Genomic DNA, 16,739 nt, shown 5'->3' with positions numbered 1-16,739 from the left:
AGGGTCACAAAGCTAGTAATTGTCAAGTGTCTGAGGCTGGCTTTGAACTCAGGTCCTCCTGAATCCAGGGCCAGTGCTTTATCCACGTGCCACCTAGCTGCCCACAATTTTTTTTTTAAGGATATGAATAGGTAGTTTGATTTTTTTTATTTGCTTGTTTTTGTTTTTGTTTTGCAGGGCAATGGGGGTTAAGTAACTTAGTGTCTGAGGTCAAATTTGAACTCAGGTCCTCCTGAATCTAGGGCTGGTGCTCCATCCACTGCGTCACCTAGCTGCCCCCACTGTTAGATTTTAAAAAACATCTCTTCTATGATGTCATTCTCTGTTTAAGATCTTCCAGTGGTTCTCCCTTACCCCCACACAAAATCCAAACTCCTTTGTCTGGCATTCAATGTTTCCTACAATTTGACCCCTACTGACCTTGTAAACCTTGGTTTCTGCAAATACACAGAATTGTTATGCAAAGCCTTCTAATATCAGCCAGCAAAGTCTAATCTCTGACTCAGTGAACACTACTTGAGTATCTCTGCCTCATGCTTTGGTCACATCATTTCTCCCTAATTGGAACATTTCTCATCCTTTTTCTTGTAGCCAACTCATATTGCTCTTTCATGGTTCAGTTCAATCCCTACCTTTTCTGAGAAGATTTCCTATACTGCTTCTATGTCAGTCTTCCTAACAATTGGAGCTGTCCAAAAATGGACCAGGCTATTGATGGAGAAGTGGAGGACTTTAAGCAAGGACCAGATGATCACTTGTCAGAGATTCTCATTCAAGTACAAATTGGACTAAATTACCTCTGAATTCCCTTCTAATTAGGAGGTTCTGAATTTCCATAGATACATTCCACAATTGCTTCTTTACTCTTACCTCCCCATTTCTCTCTGGGAAAAGTACCAAAAAACATTGTACCTCTCAAGCCAGTGGGAAAATTCCAACTGTGGGCTGACCCTGGTTAGGGTAATGGACAAAGACTAGTGATAGCTAATGGTCAGATAGTATTTTAAGGTTCATCAGATACTTTCCTCACAAACCCATGTGGTGGGCAGTACAAATAAGTTTAAGTATTGCCCATTTTATAGATAAGGACACATAGGCTAAGAGAGGGCTCACAGTCACAAGACTAGGAAGTATCACATCCCAGACTCAAACTGTGTCTTATGAAACCAAATCCAGTGTTCTTTCCTCTCTCTATACCACACTGATTTTTCTCCACAAGTCACATTGCCCCTCTATTTCACATAGATTTGACTAAAGTTATAATCAAGGCCAACTTTATGTTAAAATATAGAAGAATGATGAATAATAAGAACATCCCATTAACAAGACACATTTTCCAAGTCACTTTCCAAGAAGACTATATCCAAATACACAGTAATATAACCCTGTATTGAGTTCATCATGGAGATGAGAGTTGAAGACTTCCATAGAATCTGTCAGCCATGAATGTTACAGAACTATAAGATGGTTTTGCAGAGATTACTGGGAGAAAGAAAAAAAAGAAAAGGACAGAAAGAAAGAAAGAAAAAAAAAGGACAGAAGCCAGGTCAAGAGAGTTGGGAGTTTACCCTCTATATAAGCACCATGCGTACTTTCCAGGGTAGGACAGTCAACTGAATGTCTGGTTTGTGCATCTCTGGTTCCCCAACAAAGACTTTGAAAGGGGTGGTTGATGCTCCTACTTATAGTGATCAGGGTGTTTGCTGGAAGAATTGGATCAAGTTTAGTGAGATGACCCAACTGCCCACCAGAAAAAAAAAATCCTTCTCTTGTGCCTCTGAGTTGGAGCACTATTAATCGCCCCTATGGAATTTTGCTTCAAATCTTCCCCACTAGGAGAAAGAGTTGAATCAAGAAAAACTTGCCCAGTACTGATCTCATATCTCCATGAACAATCTCTCTTCCCTTACTCTATGTTCCTTCTTTGCTATTCTTTATTTACACTGCTAGGTCAAGAAAATAGTAATCATCAACCTTTGTTGCATATTTGATATTAGATATGCCAATAGAGATTTAGGAGGAATAGGCACTTTGGGAAAATCAGGAGATGTATTTAGCCATTAGCATGAGGCATGGGGATATTCTTCTTCTTTGTCTACTACTACTACTGCCACCACCAGCAGGAGTAGCAACAGCAGCAGCAGCAGCAGCAGCACTACTACTACTACTACTACTACTACTACTACTACTACTACTACTACTACTACTACTTCTATTACTATTACTACTAGCATATATTTATATAACACTTTAAGTTTTCAAAAGCACTTTAAATATGTTTCTTCTTTTCATAAATTATTTTTTCCTCACAACAGTCCTGTAAGGAAGATATCATTGTCCCCATTTTACAGAGAAGGAAATTGAGATTGAGAAAGGCTGGAGTCACACAGCTAGTAAGTGTCTGAGGCAGAATTTGAACTCAGGTCTTCCTGACTCCAAGTCCAGTATGCCATCCACCAAGTCACCGAGTAACTTTGATGATTTCCCCTTCAATGAATACCAAACCCTTTTTGGGGAGGGGAGAGGAGAGAAGAAACTTCTCTGTTCCTTACATGTGATACTCCATCTTCCACCTTTGCCCTGGGATGTACTACCTCCTCACCTTCAGCTCAAAGAATTCTTCCCTTTCTTCAAGAGGCAATCCTAGAAATAACTTCTGCATTAAACCTTTCCTGATCCTTTTACTGCTAGTGTTCTCTGGCTCAAACTACTATTATCCCTTCTACATCGTGACTTTCCCCATTGTGTTTTTGATATTAAATGGGAATTTGGGGGGAGTTTTGTGGAAGCTACAAACATGCAAAGGCCAGCAGATAACACAGAAAAAGTTTAGAAACTCAGAAATGCATAAAACATATGTATGATATTGTATAATATCAACATATTTTATCTTTTAGTACAATAATAATTCAGACTTCTTCTCTGGTATGAAGAGAGGGCAAAAAAATTTTATATGGATTTAACAGATTGTAGGGACACCATGCTCCTAACCCTCATGATGTGGGAAGTAATATCTGCATCTTGTTCCAGGATCGGGCATTTCCAGACATAGGCTCAATGACAAATGTTCATGTTCCAAGCACTGAACTGTCATCTGTTTTGTTTTGTTTTGTTTTTTGGTGAGTCAATTGGGTTTAAGTGACTTGCCCAGGGTCACACAGCTAGTAAATATCAAGTGTCTGAGGCCAGATTTGAACTCAGGTCCTCCTGACTCCAGGGTCAATGAGCATCAGAGTGGGTTTTGAAGCTAGTCCTTCTTTCTTTTCTTTCTTTCCTTCTTTCTTTCCTTCTTTCCTTCTTTCTTTCTCTTTCTTTCTTTCTTTCCTTCATTCCTGTCCTGTCCTATCCTATCCTTTTTTTTTTTTTTGCGGGGCAATAGGGGTTAAGTGACTTCTTGCCCAGGGTCACACTCCAAGGAGTTTATGATCAACCAAGACAAATTACACACTCTCCCCTCCCCTCTCCCCTCTAACAATCGTGGAAATTTATTCCAATGCAACCACACCTATCTTTATTCCCTAACACTGTCCCCTCTCCCTTCTGTGCAATCTCCCAACCTTTCTCAGCTCCTCAGGGCAATTATAACCTAAACTAATCACTGCTCTCCAGAGCTGTGCAGGTGCCATTGGGAAAATTTTGCCTCCACCCTCTTGGATGAAGATCATTTTGTGGCTGTGGCAGGTGCCTTTGGAGGCTGAGCCCCCTGCTTAGGACAGTGAATGGTGAGTAAGCGTACCACCTCCTCTTTTTTTTATTTTGGCTACTTTAGGGTGAGTCACCCAGGATAAGTAAGCATGGATAGATTGTGATCTGCATCGAAGATCAAATTACCTTGTCTGTCCTTCCAAATTCACCCATCTTCCCAAATTCCCTGTTACTGTAAGAAACACCACCATCCTTCCAGTCACCCAGGTCATCTCTGATTCCTTGCTCTTCCTTACTGCCCATTTCCAATCCATAGCCAAATCTTGTTGGTTCTCCACATCTCTCACATCTGTCCCCTTCTCTCTACTTAAACAGCCACCATCCTATTCCAGACCCCTCCTCATCTCTCCTCTGGTCTGTTGCAATGGCCTCTTAATTGGTCTTCCTGCTTCAAGTCTCTTCCTTTTCCAATCCATCTGCCACACCACTGCCAAAATGATTCTGTTTAAGTCTGATCATTCCAACCCTCTATTCAATACATATTATTTCATCTTTATCTCATCATTTTAAATTGTTTGTTTTGTGTAAATTTTCTAATGTATATGTGTAGGGTGTATGTGTGCTGCCCATGTATATTATGTGTGTCTCCATGGGTCTGTCTAGATATGACTCACTTGGAAGCATGAATTAGATATCACTAAAATCTCCTCCACTTACCCTTCCTTAAGAGAAACTTTGATTCCTACTAAGAGAAGAGTAGGAGATTGGCTGGCTGTTCTATTCTCCTCAGTGAGGAGGGATACTGAGCTAGAATTATTTCTATCTGCCCTCCTAAATATTATTAGTCTAGGAGAAATATTTTTTTGGTTCAAGCTTCTCTTATGATTACTCTCCCTTAATGGGAAAAAAAGAATACTCCAAGTTACAGATCCAAGGCTTAACTCCCTTCCCACCAAATGCCAGTTACAAAAAGACCATACATAATGAATAGTGAATAAAACCATCTATCCAAGCAGAAAGCAAATAGAAATCAGAGAAGTTATAGAGATGAAAATATACAAACAATGCACAGAGTGTTGATCTTTCCTAGAGGAAGCATATTTCAGCTCAACCAAGAGAGATATCATTCAAGGGGAAATTCCCCAAAGTCTCTGGTGTGGTAAGCTGGGGATAGGGACATGATTGAAGTGCCAGCTCCTTTACATGTCAGATTCTTCCCAGTCTTTCTCTCCCTTTAGGAACCTCTCCCTAAAGAGAATCCATAACTGCTTATCTTTTCTCTTGAAACTTCAAGCCAGAAGAAGTAGCATCTTTCTTCTCTCAAGCTCTCAAAAATTCTTCCTCTTGTGTGAAGATGGAGCATTGAGTAGTCAATCTCTACCCATGAAGAGAGTCCCACATAAATAGGCTTCATACCCTGGTTGCTTATGATTATTAGTATAGTAGTACATGGATATAATTTATAAATAAATGAATATACATGTTGGGGATACTTGTACAATTTTTTTTTAACCGATAGGAAGTATACAATCAAAAAAGTTTGGTGAGAGTATGGACAACTGAGTGTGAATTAATGGAAAAATAAATTCTAGTTTTGGAAGGAGAAAGAGGAAACATTGAGTGACTGTGGAAAGAAAAAAATAATTTCTACCCTGTGTGTAGAATTCAGGAATTGCATCTTGCCTGTTGCCCTAGCTTTGCCTCGATTTTCAGCATCAAATCATGGGGGAAAGGGGCAGCTAGGTGGCGCGATGGATAAAGCACGGGCCCTGGATTCAGGAGGGCCTGAGTTCAAACCCAGCCTCAGACACTTGACACTTACTAGCTGTGTGACCCTGAGCAAGTCACTTAACCCCAACTGTCTCACCAAAACAAACAAAAGAAATCATGGGGGAAATAATCCTTATTCCCTTCCTACACTAGTTAAATAAATTAGCCAAAGTCCTTGGGACATCCCACAATAAAAGAGACCACCAATGAAAATATTACAAACTGTATCAGAAATTTTGAAGTAATCTGCCAATCAAATTAAGTGGTAAATCGCTTAGGAACACCCATAGCTAAAAGTACTAAAAACCTACCTAACTCCCTAACCATCATCCTTAACCTAGGGTCATGACTAAGACTGGCTTCTGCTTTCCTTGGACTTGAGACTAGAATAAATTCAAATTGGTTTGCAGGTAGTCCTAATTGGTTGATGGCAATTTTGGAGACTTGGCAGGAGATAACCTCCGAGGGAGTGGGTCAGAGAGAGAAGAACAATGCCAAGTCCAGAACAAAAGCAGCTCATCAGAATATCCATGATAGTTAATGTTTTTTCCTTAGATGATCTTGTTTTCATGTTTTGATTTAAAAAGTATGCACTCGGGGCAGCTAGGTGGCGCAATGGATAGAGTACTGGCCCTGGATTCAGGAGTACCTGAGTTCAAATCCAACCTCAGATACTTGACACTTACTAGCTGTGTGACCCTGGGCAAGTCACTTAACCCCCATTGCCCTGCCAAAAAAAACCCAAAAAGTATGCATGCATTAAGAAGTGTAGGTCCAATCAGTGTTTTGATCTTCCTGGTTAGCAGATGTAATAGTAAATCATCCATATGCATGCTCTGTATGTTAAAAACTTCTGTGCACCTGAGTAGATAGTATTCGTGACTTCTTGGGGACAAAATTATTTATTACCTTGTGGCCAGCTTTCTGCTGATTCTGCACTTGGCACAGGCAGGTCCTGTCAGAGTACAGGTGCCCCCTGCCCTAAAACCATACTCAAAGTCACTCTATCTTGGTAGAATGCATCAGGACTTGTGTTCCTCCAGCATAACCTGTGAGAAAGTAGAGATAGATAGATAGATAGATAGATAGATAGATAGATAGATAGATAGATAGACAGACAGACAGACAAAGCATTTATTAAGGCTTCACTATGTACCAGGCATTGTGCTAAGTGCTAGGGATACAAATATAAACAAAAAAGATAGTTCCTGGGGCAGCTAGATGGCGCAGTGGTTAAAGCACTGGCCCTGAATTCAGGAGTACCTGAGTCCAAATCCGGCCTTAGACACTTGACACTTACTAGCTATGTGACCCTGGGCAAGTCACTTAAACCCCATTGCCTACCAAAAAAAAAAAAAAAGATTCCCTGAATTCCCCATATTTGTCATGTTTATAAAAAAGATAGTTCCTGCCCTCAAGTAGCATATATTATAACAGGAAGACAATACATAAAGGTAGGGGTTCTTGTGTTCTATTTTTTTATTTTACTTTTTTGGGGGCGGTTCAATGAGGGTTAAGTGACTTGCCCAGGGTCACACACTATTAAGTGTTAAGTGTCTGAGGTAGGATTTGAACTCAGGTCCTCCTGAATCCAGGGCCCATGATTTATCCACTGTGCCACCTAGCTGCCCAAAGGTAGGGATTCTTAATGGTTTTTTGTGGCATGTACTCCACTGTCAATTTGGGAAGCCCATGGGTCCCTTCTCAGAATAATGTATTTAAATAATCAAAGAAAATACTAAAAGTTAGGTAGAATTTAGTGAAAATAAAGCTAATTCTTTTTTTCCCATCCAAGTTTATCGACCCCTCAAATCTGCCATTAGGAGTCTGTGGACCCTTGTATAAAGGGGAGCTGGAGAGGCAGTGAGTGGGAGTGGGGAGAGAGGGAGATAAAGAAGTCTAGAGAGTGTGGAGTGGCACCAGAAGCCTCCACCACATGGAAGAGGAGGCACAAGACGACTTTCAATGGAGGCAATCTCTAACACCTTGTGATTTCTGCTGTCACTTTGCTGGTTTGTGTTGCCAAGACTAACCCTGTGGAAGATGGGTCGATTCCTCCAGGGTACTAGTCTAGTTGTTATTGTTGTTTGTCCTTCATTCTCTAAGAGGACCACTACATTCGGGTGATGTCATGACTTGCAGTGAATTGGATTTAAGTGAGGGAGGGCTGTGCAAGGTCACCAACCTCACTCTCTCCTCCAGAGCCATTTGGGTCCAGTGGCAAAGTATATAACAAGACAACTGGAGATGATCTCACCTTAGATACTTACCAGTGTGTGACCCTGGGCAAATCACTTAACCCTAATTGCCTTTAACTAATCTAGTAATTTAGATCAGGGCTTCTTACACTTTTCCCACTCTCAACCCCTTTTTACCTGAGAAATTTTTACACAGCTCTAGGTATATAGGTATATTAAATAGGTATACATAACCTTCGACTGTTGCCAAATTTTACATGATCTCCACATTCAGTTATGCGACCATTTAAGAAGCTAGGATTTCGGGGCAGCTAGGTGGCGAAGTGGATAAAGCACCGGCCCTGGATTCAGGAGTACCTGAGTTCAAATCCAGCCTCAGACACTTAACACTTACTGGCTGTGTGACCCTGGGCAAGTCACTTAACCCCAATTGCCTTATCCCCCCCCAAAAAAAAAATCTAGAAGAAGCTAGGATTTAGATGACCCTTACCCAGGGAAAAGAGGTGCTTTGGACTATGACAGAGTAGGCTGACTCCAGGCTTTCCTCAAACAGGGCTAACTGAGCCTCATACCATTTAGCAGAGACTCCAATCAATATTGCTTTATAAAAAAAAAATGGATAAAAATAAACTAAGCCTCTGTTAAAATGCAAATAAGTTGCCTGGGAGAAACATGTTCATTATCATCCATTGGAATAGATTTAGTGTATCAGATTAGCTGAGAGGAGAGTGTGAGGAGTAGGGAGAGAGTTAAGGGAGGGAGAATTCTAGAGCATAGGACTCTGCTGGGGTGGAGGGGTTCAGGAACCACCCTCTGGGGAGCCCTGAGGAAATAAAAGAGAACATGAATATTGAGAGCTTGGGGCTGTTCTGGTGTGGGGAGTGAGGGGGCATCTAACACCCACTGCCTGATTTTGCTTTGGAGCAGATCTTGCCCAGGTGTGAGTATACGAGGCAGGCTGAGGCTCAAATAGTCAAGATGCCCAGAGGCAGCCTCTGGATGTATGTGACAACTGTCTCTGGCACACCAGAGAATAGCGCACACATATCCCCTAACACCAGGCTTGGTGCCATTGTGTCCGATTTAGATAATGAAAGCCTCCACATCCCTGGCACCAGTTTGATGTCTGATTCTTGGGTCTGATAAGAGCAGGCAGTTATGGATGGAGTTGTGAATCATCTGACTGGAAGTCTTCCTGTTTCCAGGCTCTGCTGCTCATTGATTGTGTTGAACGCTTTGCAGTCTACTCTTGGCAAACAGACAGACATAGCTGTTAGCGCTCGGAGTCTGAGCTACAAGTCTTAGAAATAGCCTAATCAATTGGTTTTGCTTCTCTCTCTGTCTCTCTCTCTGTCTCTGTCTCTCTCTCTCTCTCTCCCTCCCTCCCTCCCTTCCTCCCTTCCTCCCTCCCTATCTCGCTCCCTCCCTCTTTCTCTCTCTCTCCCTTCCTCCTTCCCTCCTTCTCTATGTCATGGGGCGCAGAGCACCCCAGAAGTTCTCTGGGGCATATCAAGGAACCTTCTCCTTGAGAAACTAAACAGAGAATGCCTAGAGAGATAAACTGAACCAAATCTGAGCTAGCTTGGGATTCCTACCCTTCATTCTGGTCTCCCTTACCCTGGGGAGATAAATTTGGGTGTGGCTGCGGCCTTTAAGTTCTGAAGAAGGATCCGTAGCCACCCCTCACCCAATTCCTCTAGTCACTACCAGTGGGGGATGGTCCTCCACTCCTCACCCAATTCCCCCAGCTACCACCAGTGGGGGATGGTCCTCCCTCACTAAAGGAACTTTTCACGGGCAGATGGTCCACCCCCATCAGTCCTCTATAAAAGTACCTTCCAGTCTCCTGTTTGAGGAGATTTGGTACCTCTGAGCCATGTGCTTTATGCCAATCTCCCCATGAAAAGTTCAAGGATTTCTTTCATGGTTTCCCTCCCCCCACCCTCCCCTTCCCTTGCTCCTAAATAAACTATCACCTTATTCTAACTACTTTTGTGTGCAAGAGGGTGTAATTCTTTAAAGAGGAATTCCTAAGAACCCCAACTCCCACCAACCCGTACCCCATTTCCCCCCATATCATCTATTTATTTTAAAAATCTTAATAGCATCTTATTTTTTCCAGTTACATGTAAAGATAGTTTTCAACATTCGTTTTTTGGGGTTTTTTTTTGTTCAACATTCATTTTTATAAGATTTTTGAGTTCCAAATTTTTCTCCCTCCCTCCTTTGTGTGTCTCTATTTTTGTCTGTCTCTTCCTCTCTATCTCTCTTTTAGCCCTCCCTTTCTGTGTCTTTCTCTATCTCTTTCTCTGTCACTTTCTCTGTCTCTGTTTCTTTCAGCAAATGATGCAGATTACATAATAGAATTCAACTCTCTTATTTTACAGATGAGAAAACTAGGACCTAATGAAGGGAAATGACTTGCCTAGGGTCAAACTAGTAGTAAATAATAGAACTAAGAATTGAATTTCTTTCTCTTCACTCCCAAACAAGTTCACTTTCTACTGTCTCCTACTGCACGTGATTACCCTGAAGTAAGGAAGAAATGGGTTCCAGTCCTGCCTCAGACACACAATGGCTACATGACCTTGACCAAGTCATTTAACCTCTGGGTATGATTGTGGTTGATTTGTTTATGCTTTTAGTGCCCAAGATGACACACTAAGCCTAGATGTTGCAGATAGTTGCCTCACTGTACCATTGCTGTTGTTCAGTCATTTTCCAGTCATGCTTGAATCTTTGTGACACTATTTGGAGTTTTCTTGGCAGAGATACTAGAGTGGTTTGTCGGGGCATCTAGGTGGCACAGTGGATAAAGCACCAGCCCTGGATTCAGGAGGACCTGAGTTCAAATCCTGCCTCAGACACTTGACACTTACTAGCCGTGTGACCCTGGGTAAGTCACTTCACCCTCATTGCCCTGAAAAAAAAAAAGAATAGAGTGGCTTGTCATTTCCTTCTCTGGATCATCTTACAGATAAGGAAACTGAGGCAAACAGGGTGAAGTGACTTGCCCAGGGTCACACATCTAGTAAGTGTCTGAGGTCACATTTGAACTCGGGTCTTCCTGATTCCAGGCCAGGTACTCTATCCACTGTGCCACCCAGCTACCCACCTGTAGGGAGCTTTCCTATATCTGTTGAAACCACAGGTTTTTACTGAGTTACCTAATATATACATGCAGAGAGTTCCCAGTTTCTATTTTTGGAGGCACCCATTCCACTATTGAGTTTGTTGAAGCTAGCACCGAGGAGGTCTTGTGGAAAGGTCAGGATCTTGACACCTCAGTTCAAAGGTTTGTTCTACAAGGGCATCACTGTTGACCACAGAGAAACTTCCCTCCTATGCTGGCATACAGTCAAAGAGATGTTTGACAAATAGCAAACACAAATCCACATGTACTGGGAAAGAAGACTTGCCCGCCATGCCAAGAAACCCTGCTTGATCTGCCAGCAAACACACCAGAACCAAGAAAGTGGAAAAGGTGTCTAGTGTCCAGCTGAGGAAGAACAACAGCTCAGGCAAAACGGCTGGGAGGATGCACCTTCACGAGCCGCCACCCTCCCCCTGCTGAACACTTTACTGTTCAGTCATTTTTCAGTTGTGTCCAACTCTTCATGGCCCCATTTGGGGTTTTCTTGGCAAAGATCCTGGAGTGGTTTGTCATTTCCTTCTCCAGATCATTTTACAGATGAGAAAAGTGAGGCAAACAGGGTCCCACAGCTGGTAAGTGTCTGAGGCCAGATTTGAACTCAGGAAGCTAAGTCTTCCTGATTCTTGGTCTAGCATTCTATCCACTTCACCACTTAGCTGTCACCTGGCTGCTCCCTGCACTATACAAGCTAGATTGTAAGGACCAACAGCAGGAGTGCTGAAGTGATTTCATAAGCATGGAGTGAGTAGTTTATATCTATAGTGTTTGTGGATATTTTTGCAAATATTTGTACTACCCCCCCCCACACACACACACACTGGAAAGAACCTTAGGGATTGTTGAGTCCTATACCTTCATTTTACATAGAAAGGAACTGAGGCAGAGAGGCACAGAAATTTGTCCAGGGTCACACAGCTAGTGTCTGAGGTAGGATTTGAATCCTAGTTTTCCTTACTTTAGGTCCGGGATGATGCCAGGCATTTATGTCCCTGCCTTGGACTGGCCCTCCTGGAATTGTCCCAGGAAGGCATATTCTATCCATGTGCTTGTGAGGAGTGACCCTGGCCCAGGGGTGTGCTAGGGCTAGCTTGAACCTGAAAAAAGCTTACTTAAATTTTCAGTGTGAGCTTTTGCATCTCAGAAATTGGCAAAAGCTACAAATCAGGGATTGATTTATTGTTTTGTTGGTTGACTAGACTTAAGAAAGTGATGGAGAAAATGTAAATAATGCAGATTCAACTTAAAAGTGTGTTGCCCTAGAGAGCAAGTTGTTAAACATTTACCAGTATACTCTTGACCCTGGATAAAAGCCTTAATACTTTTTGTTTATCTCTTCCAAGGAGGAAGGAATTGGAGAAACTTGTTAAAATGGGACAGATTGTTGGAGAATGGGGTAGCTGATAATTAGAATTAACTTTCTTTCCCCCCCCCACCTCCCCTTTCCTTTTTTGGGAGGCAACTGGGGGTTAAGTGACTTGCCTAGGGTCAAACAGTTGCTAATAAATGTCTGAGGCCACATATGAGCTCTGGTCGTCCTCTTGACTCCAAGGCCATTGCTCTATTCACTGCACCACCTAGCTGCCCCAGAATTAGCTATCATGTAAGCAAACTTGCTTCTTGTCTGAGTGTGGCTTTGTGGCATTCTCCATCATCACTTTCAAGAAACATAACTTTCAAGAAACAACCCTTTGGGAGACCTTGATCCTCTTCAAGGAGGAAGGACCACCAGGAGCAGGTAGATGGCACAGTGGATAAAGCACCAGTCCTGGATCCAGGAGGACCTGAGTTCAAATCCAATCTCAGACATTTGACACTTATTAGCTGTGTGACCTTGGGCAAGTCACTTAACCCTCATTGCCCCATCAAAAACAAACAAAACAAAATATTAAAGAAGGAAGGACCACCACCACTACCACAACCATTACTACTACTACTACTACTACTTGATATCTGCAAGTCCAAATATACCTTTCTAGTCCTGCAAAGAATACTCTACTTAAGTACACAAATGTCCCAGCAATTGATCCAGCCATTCTGGAAAATAATTTGGAACAATGGGAGAAAAGTGACTAACCTGTTTATCACCTTTGTCCAGAGGTTCCAAGAAAGTCAAAGGCAAAAAAGAAAGATTCCATACACACCAAAATATTAATCACAGGACCTTTTATGGTAGCAAAAAACTAAAAGTTCCTCCCATTTGAGGAATGACTGAATAAATTTTGGTATGTGAATATGATGAGATATTATTGTACCACATGCAATGACAAATATGACAAATTCAGAGAGACACTGAAACACTTGGGCAACAGGGTCCTATATTGCTTCCCCAAAGACATACCCAATTTTGAATTTTAAATTACTCAGGAAGCTATAAATTCAAATCTGGCCTGAGGTTCTTCCTATCTGTGTGACTTGGGCAAGTCATTTAACCTCTGTTTGCCTCAATTTCCTCATCTATAATGTGATGTTTAAAATCTAAATTGTGGTCGCCTTGAATTAAAAAGCTTCAGTACCAGTCTTTGGGCATTAAACATTTATTAAAGCATACAGATATTTACAAGGAGTTCAGAAAGTTAAGAAAAAGAAGTCCTACCTAGCCTAGAGTTCCAGCCTGGTTGGGTTCTTCCTCAAGTCCTCCTCCAGGAGCCTGCTTTAATCAGGAACTCTCTAGCAAGCTGATTGTGGAAGCTTTTTATAGATCTGGAACAGAGGCAGTCCTTACACACTGCTTCAAGGTGATTGGTGGGTGTCATCCAAATCCATTGGCTTTGAAGGTGTTCTCAAGTTGAGTTCACAGTCTAGTTTCTGAGAACAATACCTTCTTCTTCTTCTTCTTTTTTTTTTTTTAGTGAGGCAATTGGGGTTAAGTGACTTGCCCAGGGTCACACAGCTAGTAAAGTGTCTGAGGTCGGATTTGAACTCAGGTACTCCTGAATCCAGGGCCGGTGCTCTATCCACTGCGAACAATACCTCCTTAAGGGCTAGCCAGGTGTGATTACAATCCAGTTAACTTGAAGTAGGCTTAATCAGCAGTCAATCACTCTCACTTGATTCAATCAGTATAGATTAATCTCCAGGTGGGTCTTTGAGTATCTGCTAAATCCCATTATTTCATCACAATAAAATGGAAATAACAAAATAATAAATTGAGCAACTCCCTCCCAGGGTTGTTGTGAGGATAAAATGAGATACTACTTGTAAAGTGCTAGCACAGTGTCCAGCACATGGTAGGCACTATATAAATGCTATTTTTATTATTGTTTTTGATGGTGATAATGTGAGTCCCCACTCCGCTTTAGACAAGCCAGAATATTTCATTTTATCACATATTTCATGTGAAAGTAAAAATATGAGTGGATAACTTAAAATAGAAAGTATTATGGTATCCTGAAAGCATCAAGAGAAAAATAGCATAAACCACATCAAATACAATCACACCCCAAGCTTCCTCCTTTAAGGCTCCTGAGTCTGAGGGTTTTGAGTCTAAGATCTCTGGCTGAGTGGTCATACAATGGACACTCTCAACCTATGGGAAGCAGGGTAGGTCTAGTAAGACTTATTGTTGCACTGATGACTACTGAAAGTGTGGGCAGCTAGGTGGCACCTTGGAAGAGCACTGGACCTGAAGTCAAGAGGACCTGAGTTCAAATCTTACCTCAGACACTTATTAGCTGTGTGACCCTGGGCAAGTCACTTAACTCCAAATTGCCTTAAACATCTAGATCCATCTCCAATTGTCCTAATGTATTTCTTGCCACTGGACCCAGATGACTCTGGAGGAGAGAGTGAAGCAGGTGACTTTGCACAGCCTTCCCTCACTTCAATCCAATTCAGTGCAAGTCATGACATGAAGTCATGACATGATATCATGGTCTTCAAGAATGAACAAACAGCAACAACATCTTCATATCAGGGTTGCCAGTGCCTTTTGTCATGGGGTGAGTGACTTCCCTCAGGGTCCTATAGAAGAAGGCAGTCTCAAGTGCTGTATAGACACATCAAGTCTTCAGGTCTGGCATCAGCAAGAAAGGAAGAAGCCTCAGTGATCTTCCACAGTGTTGCCACATTGGCCCTCAACTCTATCATTAGCACAAACAGGAAACTATTAGTAATAGCAGGGACTGTCAATGGGGAGGGTCAGGGGGAAGATGCACAATATTCATTGCCTGGTATCAAGTCACTTGAGACTTGGTGAGCTTTCTTCTGGAAATGCATAATGACTCATAAATAGAGGGGCCCTACCCTTAATTTAGAGCATACACAGGTATCTGTTAACTGTTTCCTGTCAGCTTACTTTGTGGGAAAAGAAAATATTTTAATCGGCTGCTGAGTCAGAGCTGAGTGGGTGTATAAAAGGTACAAACATATAAGCTTTCTCTGCCCTGGTGGTTTTTGAGTGAAGAGGAACTGCTATAACCCTCTGGGTGGCAAGAGAGTCAGGTAGAAGGTTCTGCTGCCTGATGCCTGTCCACCTACCTTGTCCACCATGTGGCTGTGAACACATGACTCTTGTTTTTTCTATCCTTGTTGTTTTTGTTCTTTCCTGATCTTAGGTGACAGGTATCCCACCAGATTGTTACCTTGTGAGCTTAGAAAGATCAGAAGGACCAATAGATGTCCAGTGAGAGGAGAACATAGCAGACTTTGCTGGTAGCATCAACAGCCCAGCTTAGTGATGTTGGCCCTGAGGAGTGACCTGCTTTGACTCAACAGCAGAGACACCAAGTCTGGGAGAATAAGGGAGAGACTCAGCTATGCAACAACCTGAGGTGAATGTGGTGGGGGGGAGACTTTGTAGCAACTACTTTAAGTTAAGAGTCAGCTCTCCCAAGGACCAAAGGGGTATGTAGAGGAGAGACTGCGCCCTGGTTTGGCAAAGAGGGGAGATGATTTTGTAATTCTGTCCTTGCTCAGCAAATAAACCTTTGTTAAAATTAGTGAGTTATTTAACTAGTTACCTATTATAACTAGTTAGCTATTTTAGTTAAAACTAGTTAGTTATTGATATTGGGGCACTGTCCATGGTCATGTTGCTATTAATGAGATATCAACTGGTTGGATGGGGAAAGGTACAAGCATTTATTAAGCATCTACCATGTGCCAGGTACTATTCTAAGTATTTTACAGACATTGTTTTATCCTATTGATTGTATTTGATCTTATTGATGCTATTAAAGACATGGCAACTGGCTGCTATTGGGGAGAATACACTGGATAGGGGCTTGAGAGTGACAGCATTAGAGAGGCATCCTAATCCTGAAGTTTGTCCCTAGAATCTTGAGGGGGATGAATAGCCTTCTGCGTGAACCGCACACACTAGTTGGAGGGTCAGTTGGGAGAGTGAGCTCAGAAACGATATATGTGTGTGTTTTTGTTCAGTTGCATCCAAGTCCTCATGTCCCCATTTGGGGTTTTCTTGGCAAAGATATTGGAGCAGTTTGCCATTTCTTCTTCCACATAATTTTACAGATGAGAAAACTGATGCAAATTGGGTTAAGTGACTTGCCCAGGATCACACAGCAAGGAAGTGTCTAAGGCCACATTTGAACTCAAGAAGATGAGTCTTCCTGACTCCAGGCCAGGTACCCTATCCACTGTGCCACCTAGCTGCCCAATATGTACTACATATTAATAACTACAACATCCATTAGGATGGAACATGGTCCCAGAGTGTTCTTCATGTGGTGGCCATCCCTCATTCTCCCCACTTCCGTTTCCCTTTTGCTCTATATTTCAACCTCAGTATTTCTTACCCTTCAAATCTCCTCTGGTAAGTTTTCACCAACCCAGCTGACCAGCTTGGTGATATGTAAACACTGAGGCTATGCCGGAAGCATTCATTCATGGCAGCTGCTGGAAAACAGCATTCAGAAAAACCTAGGGGCCACATCCCTTTAAACAAACTGCTTGCACTTGTATAAAATGGAGCAGAATATACTCAGTGACTACAAGAATGGAATTCAGATGAAAAC

The sequence above is a fragment of the Dromiciops gliroides genome, chromosome 1, assembly GCF_019393635.1.
Source record: "Dromiciops gliroides isolate mDroGli1 chromosome 1, mDroGli1.pri, whole genome shotgun sequence".
Classification (NCBI taxonomy): Eukaryota; Metazoa; Chordata; class Mammalia; order Microbiotheria; family Microbiotheriidae; genus Dromiciops; species Dromiciops gliroides.
The sequence above is the reverse complement of the archived record's forward strand: the minus strand, read 5'-3'. Positions refer to the sequence as shown.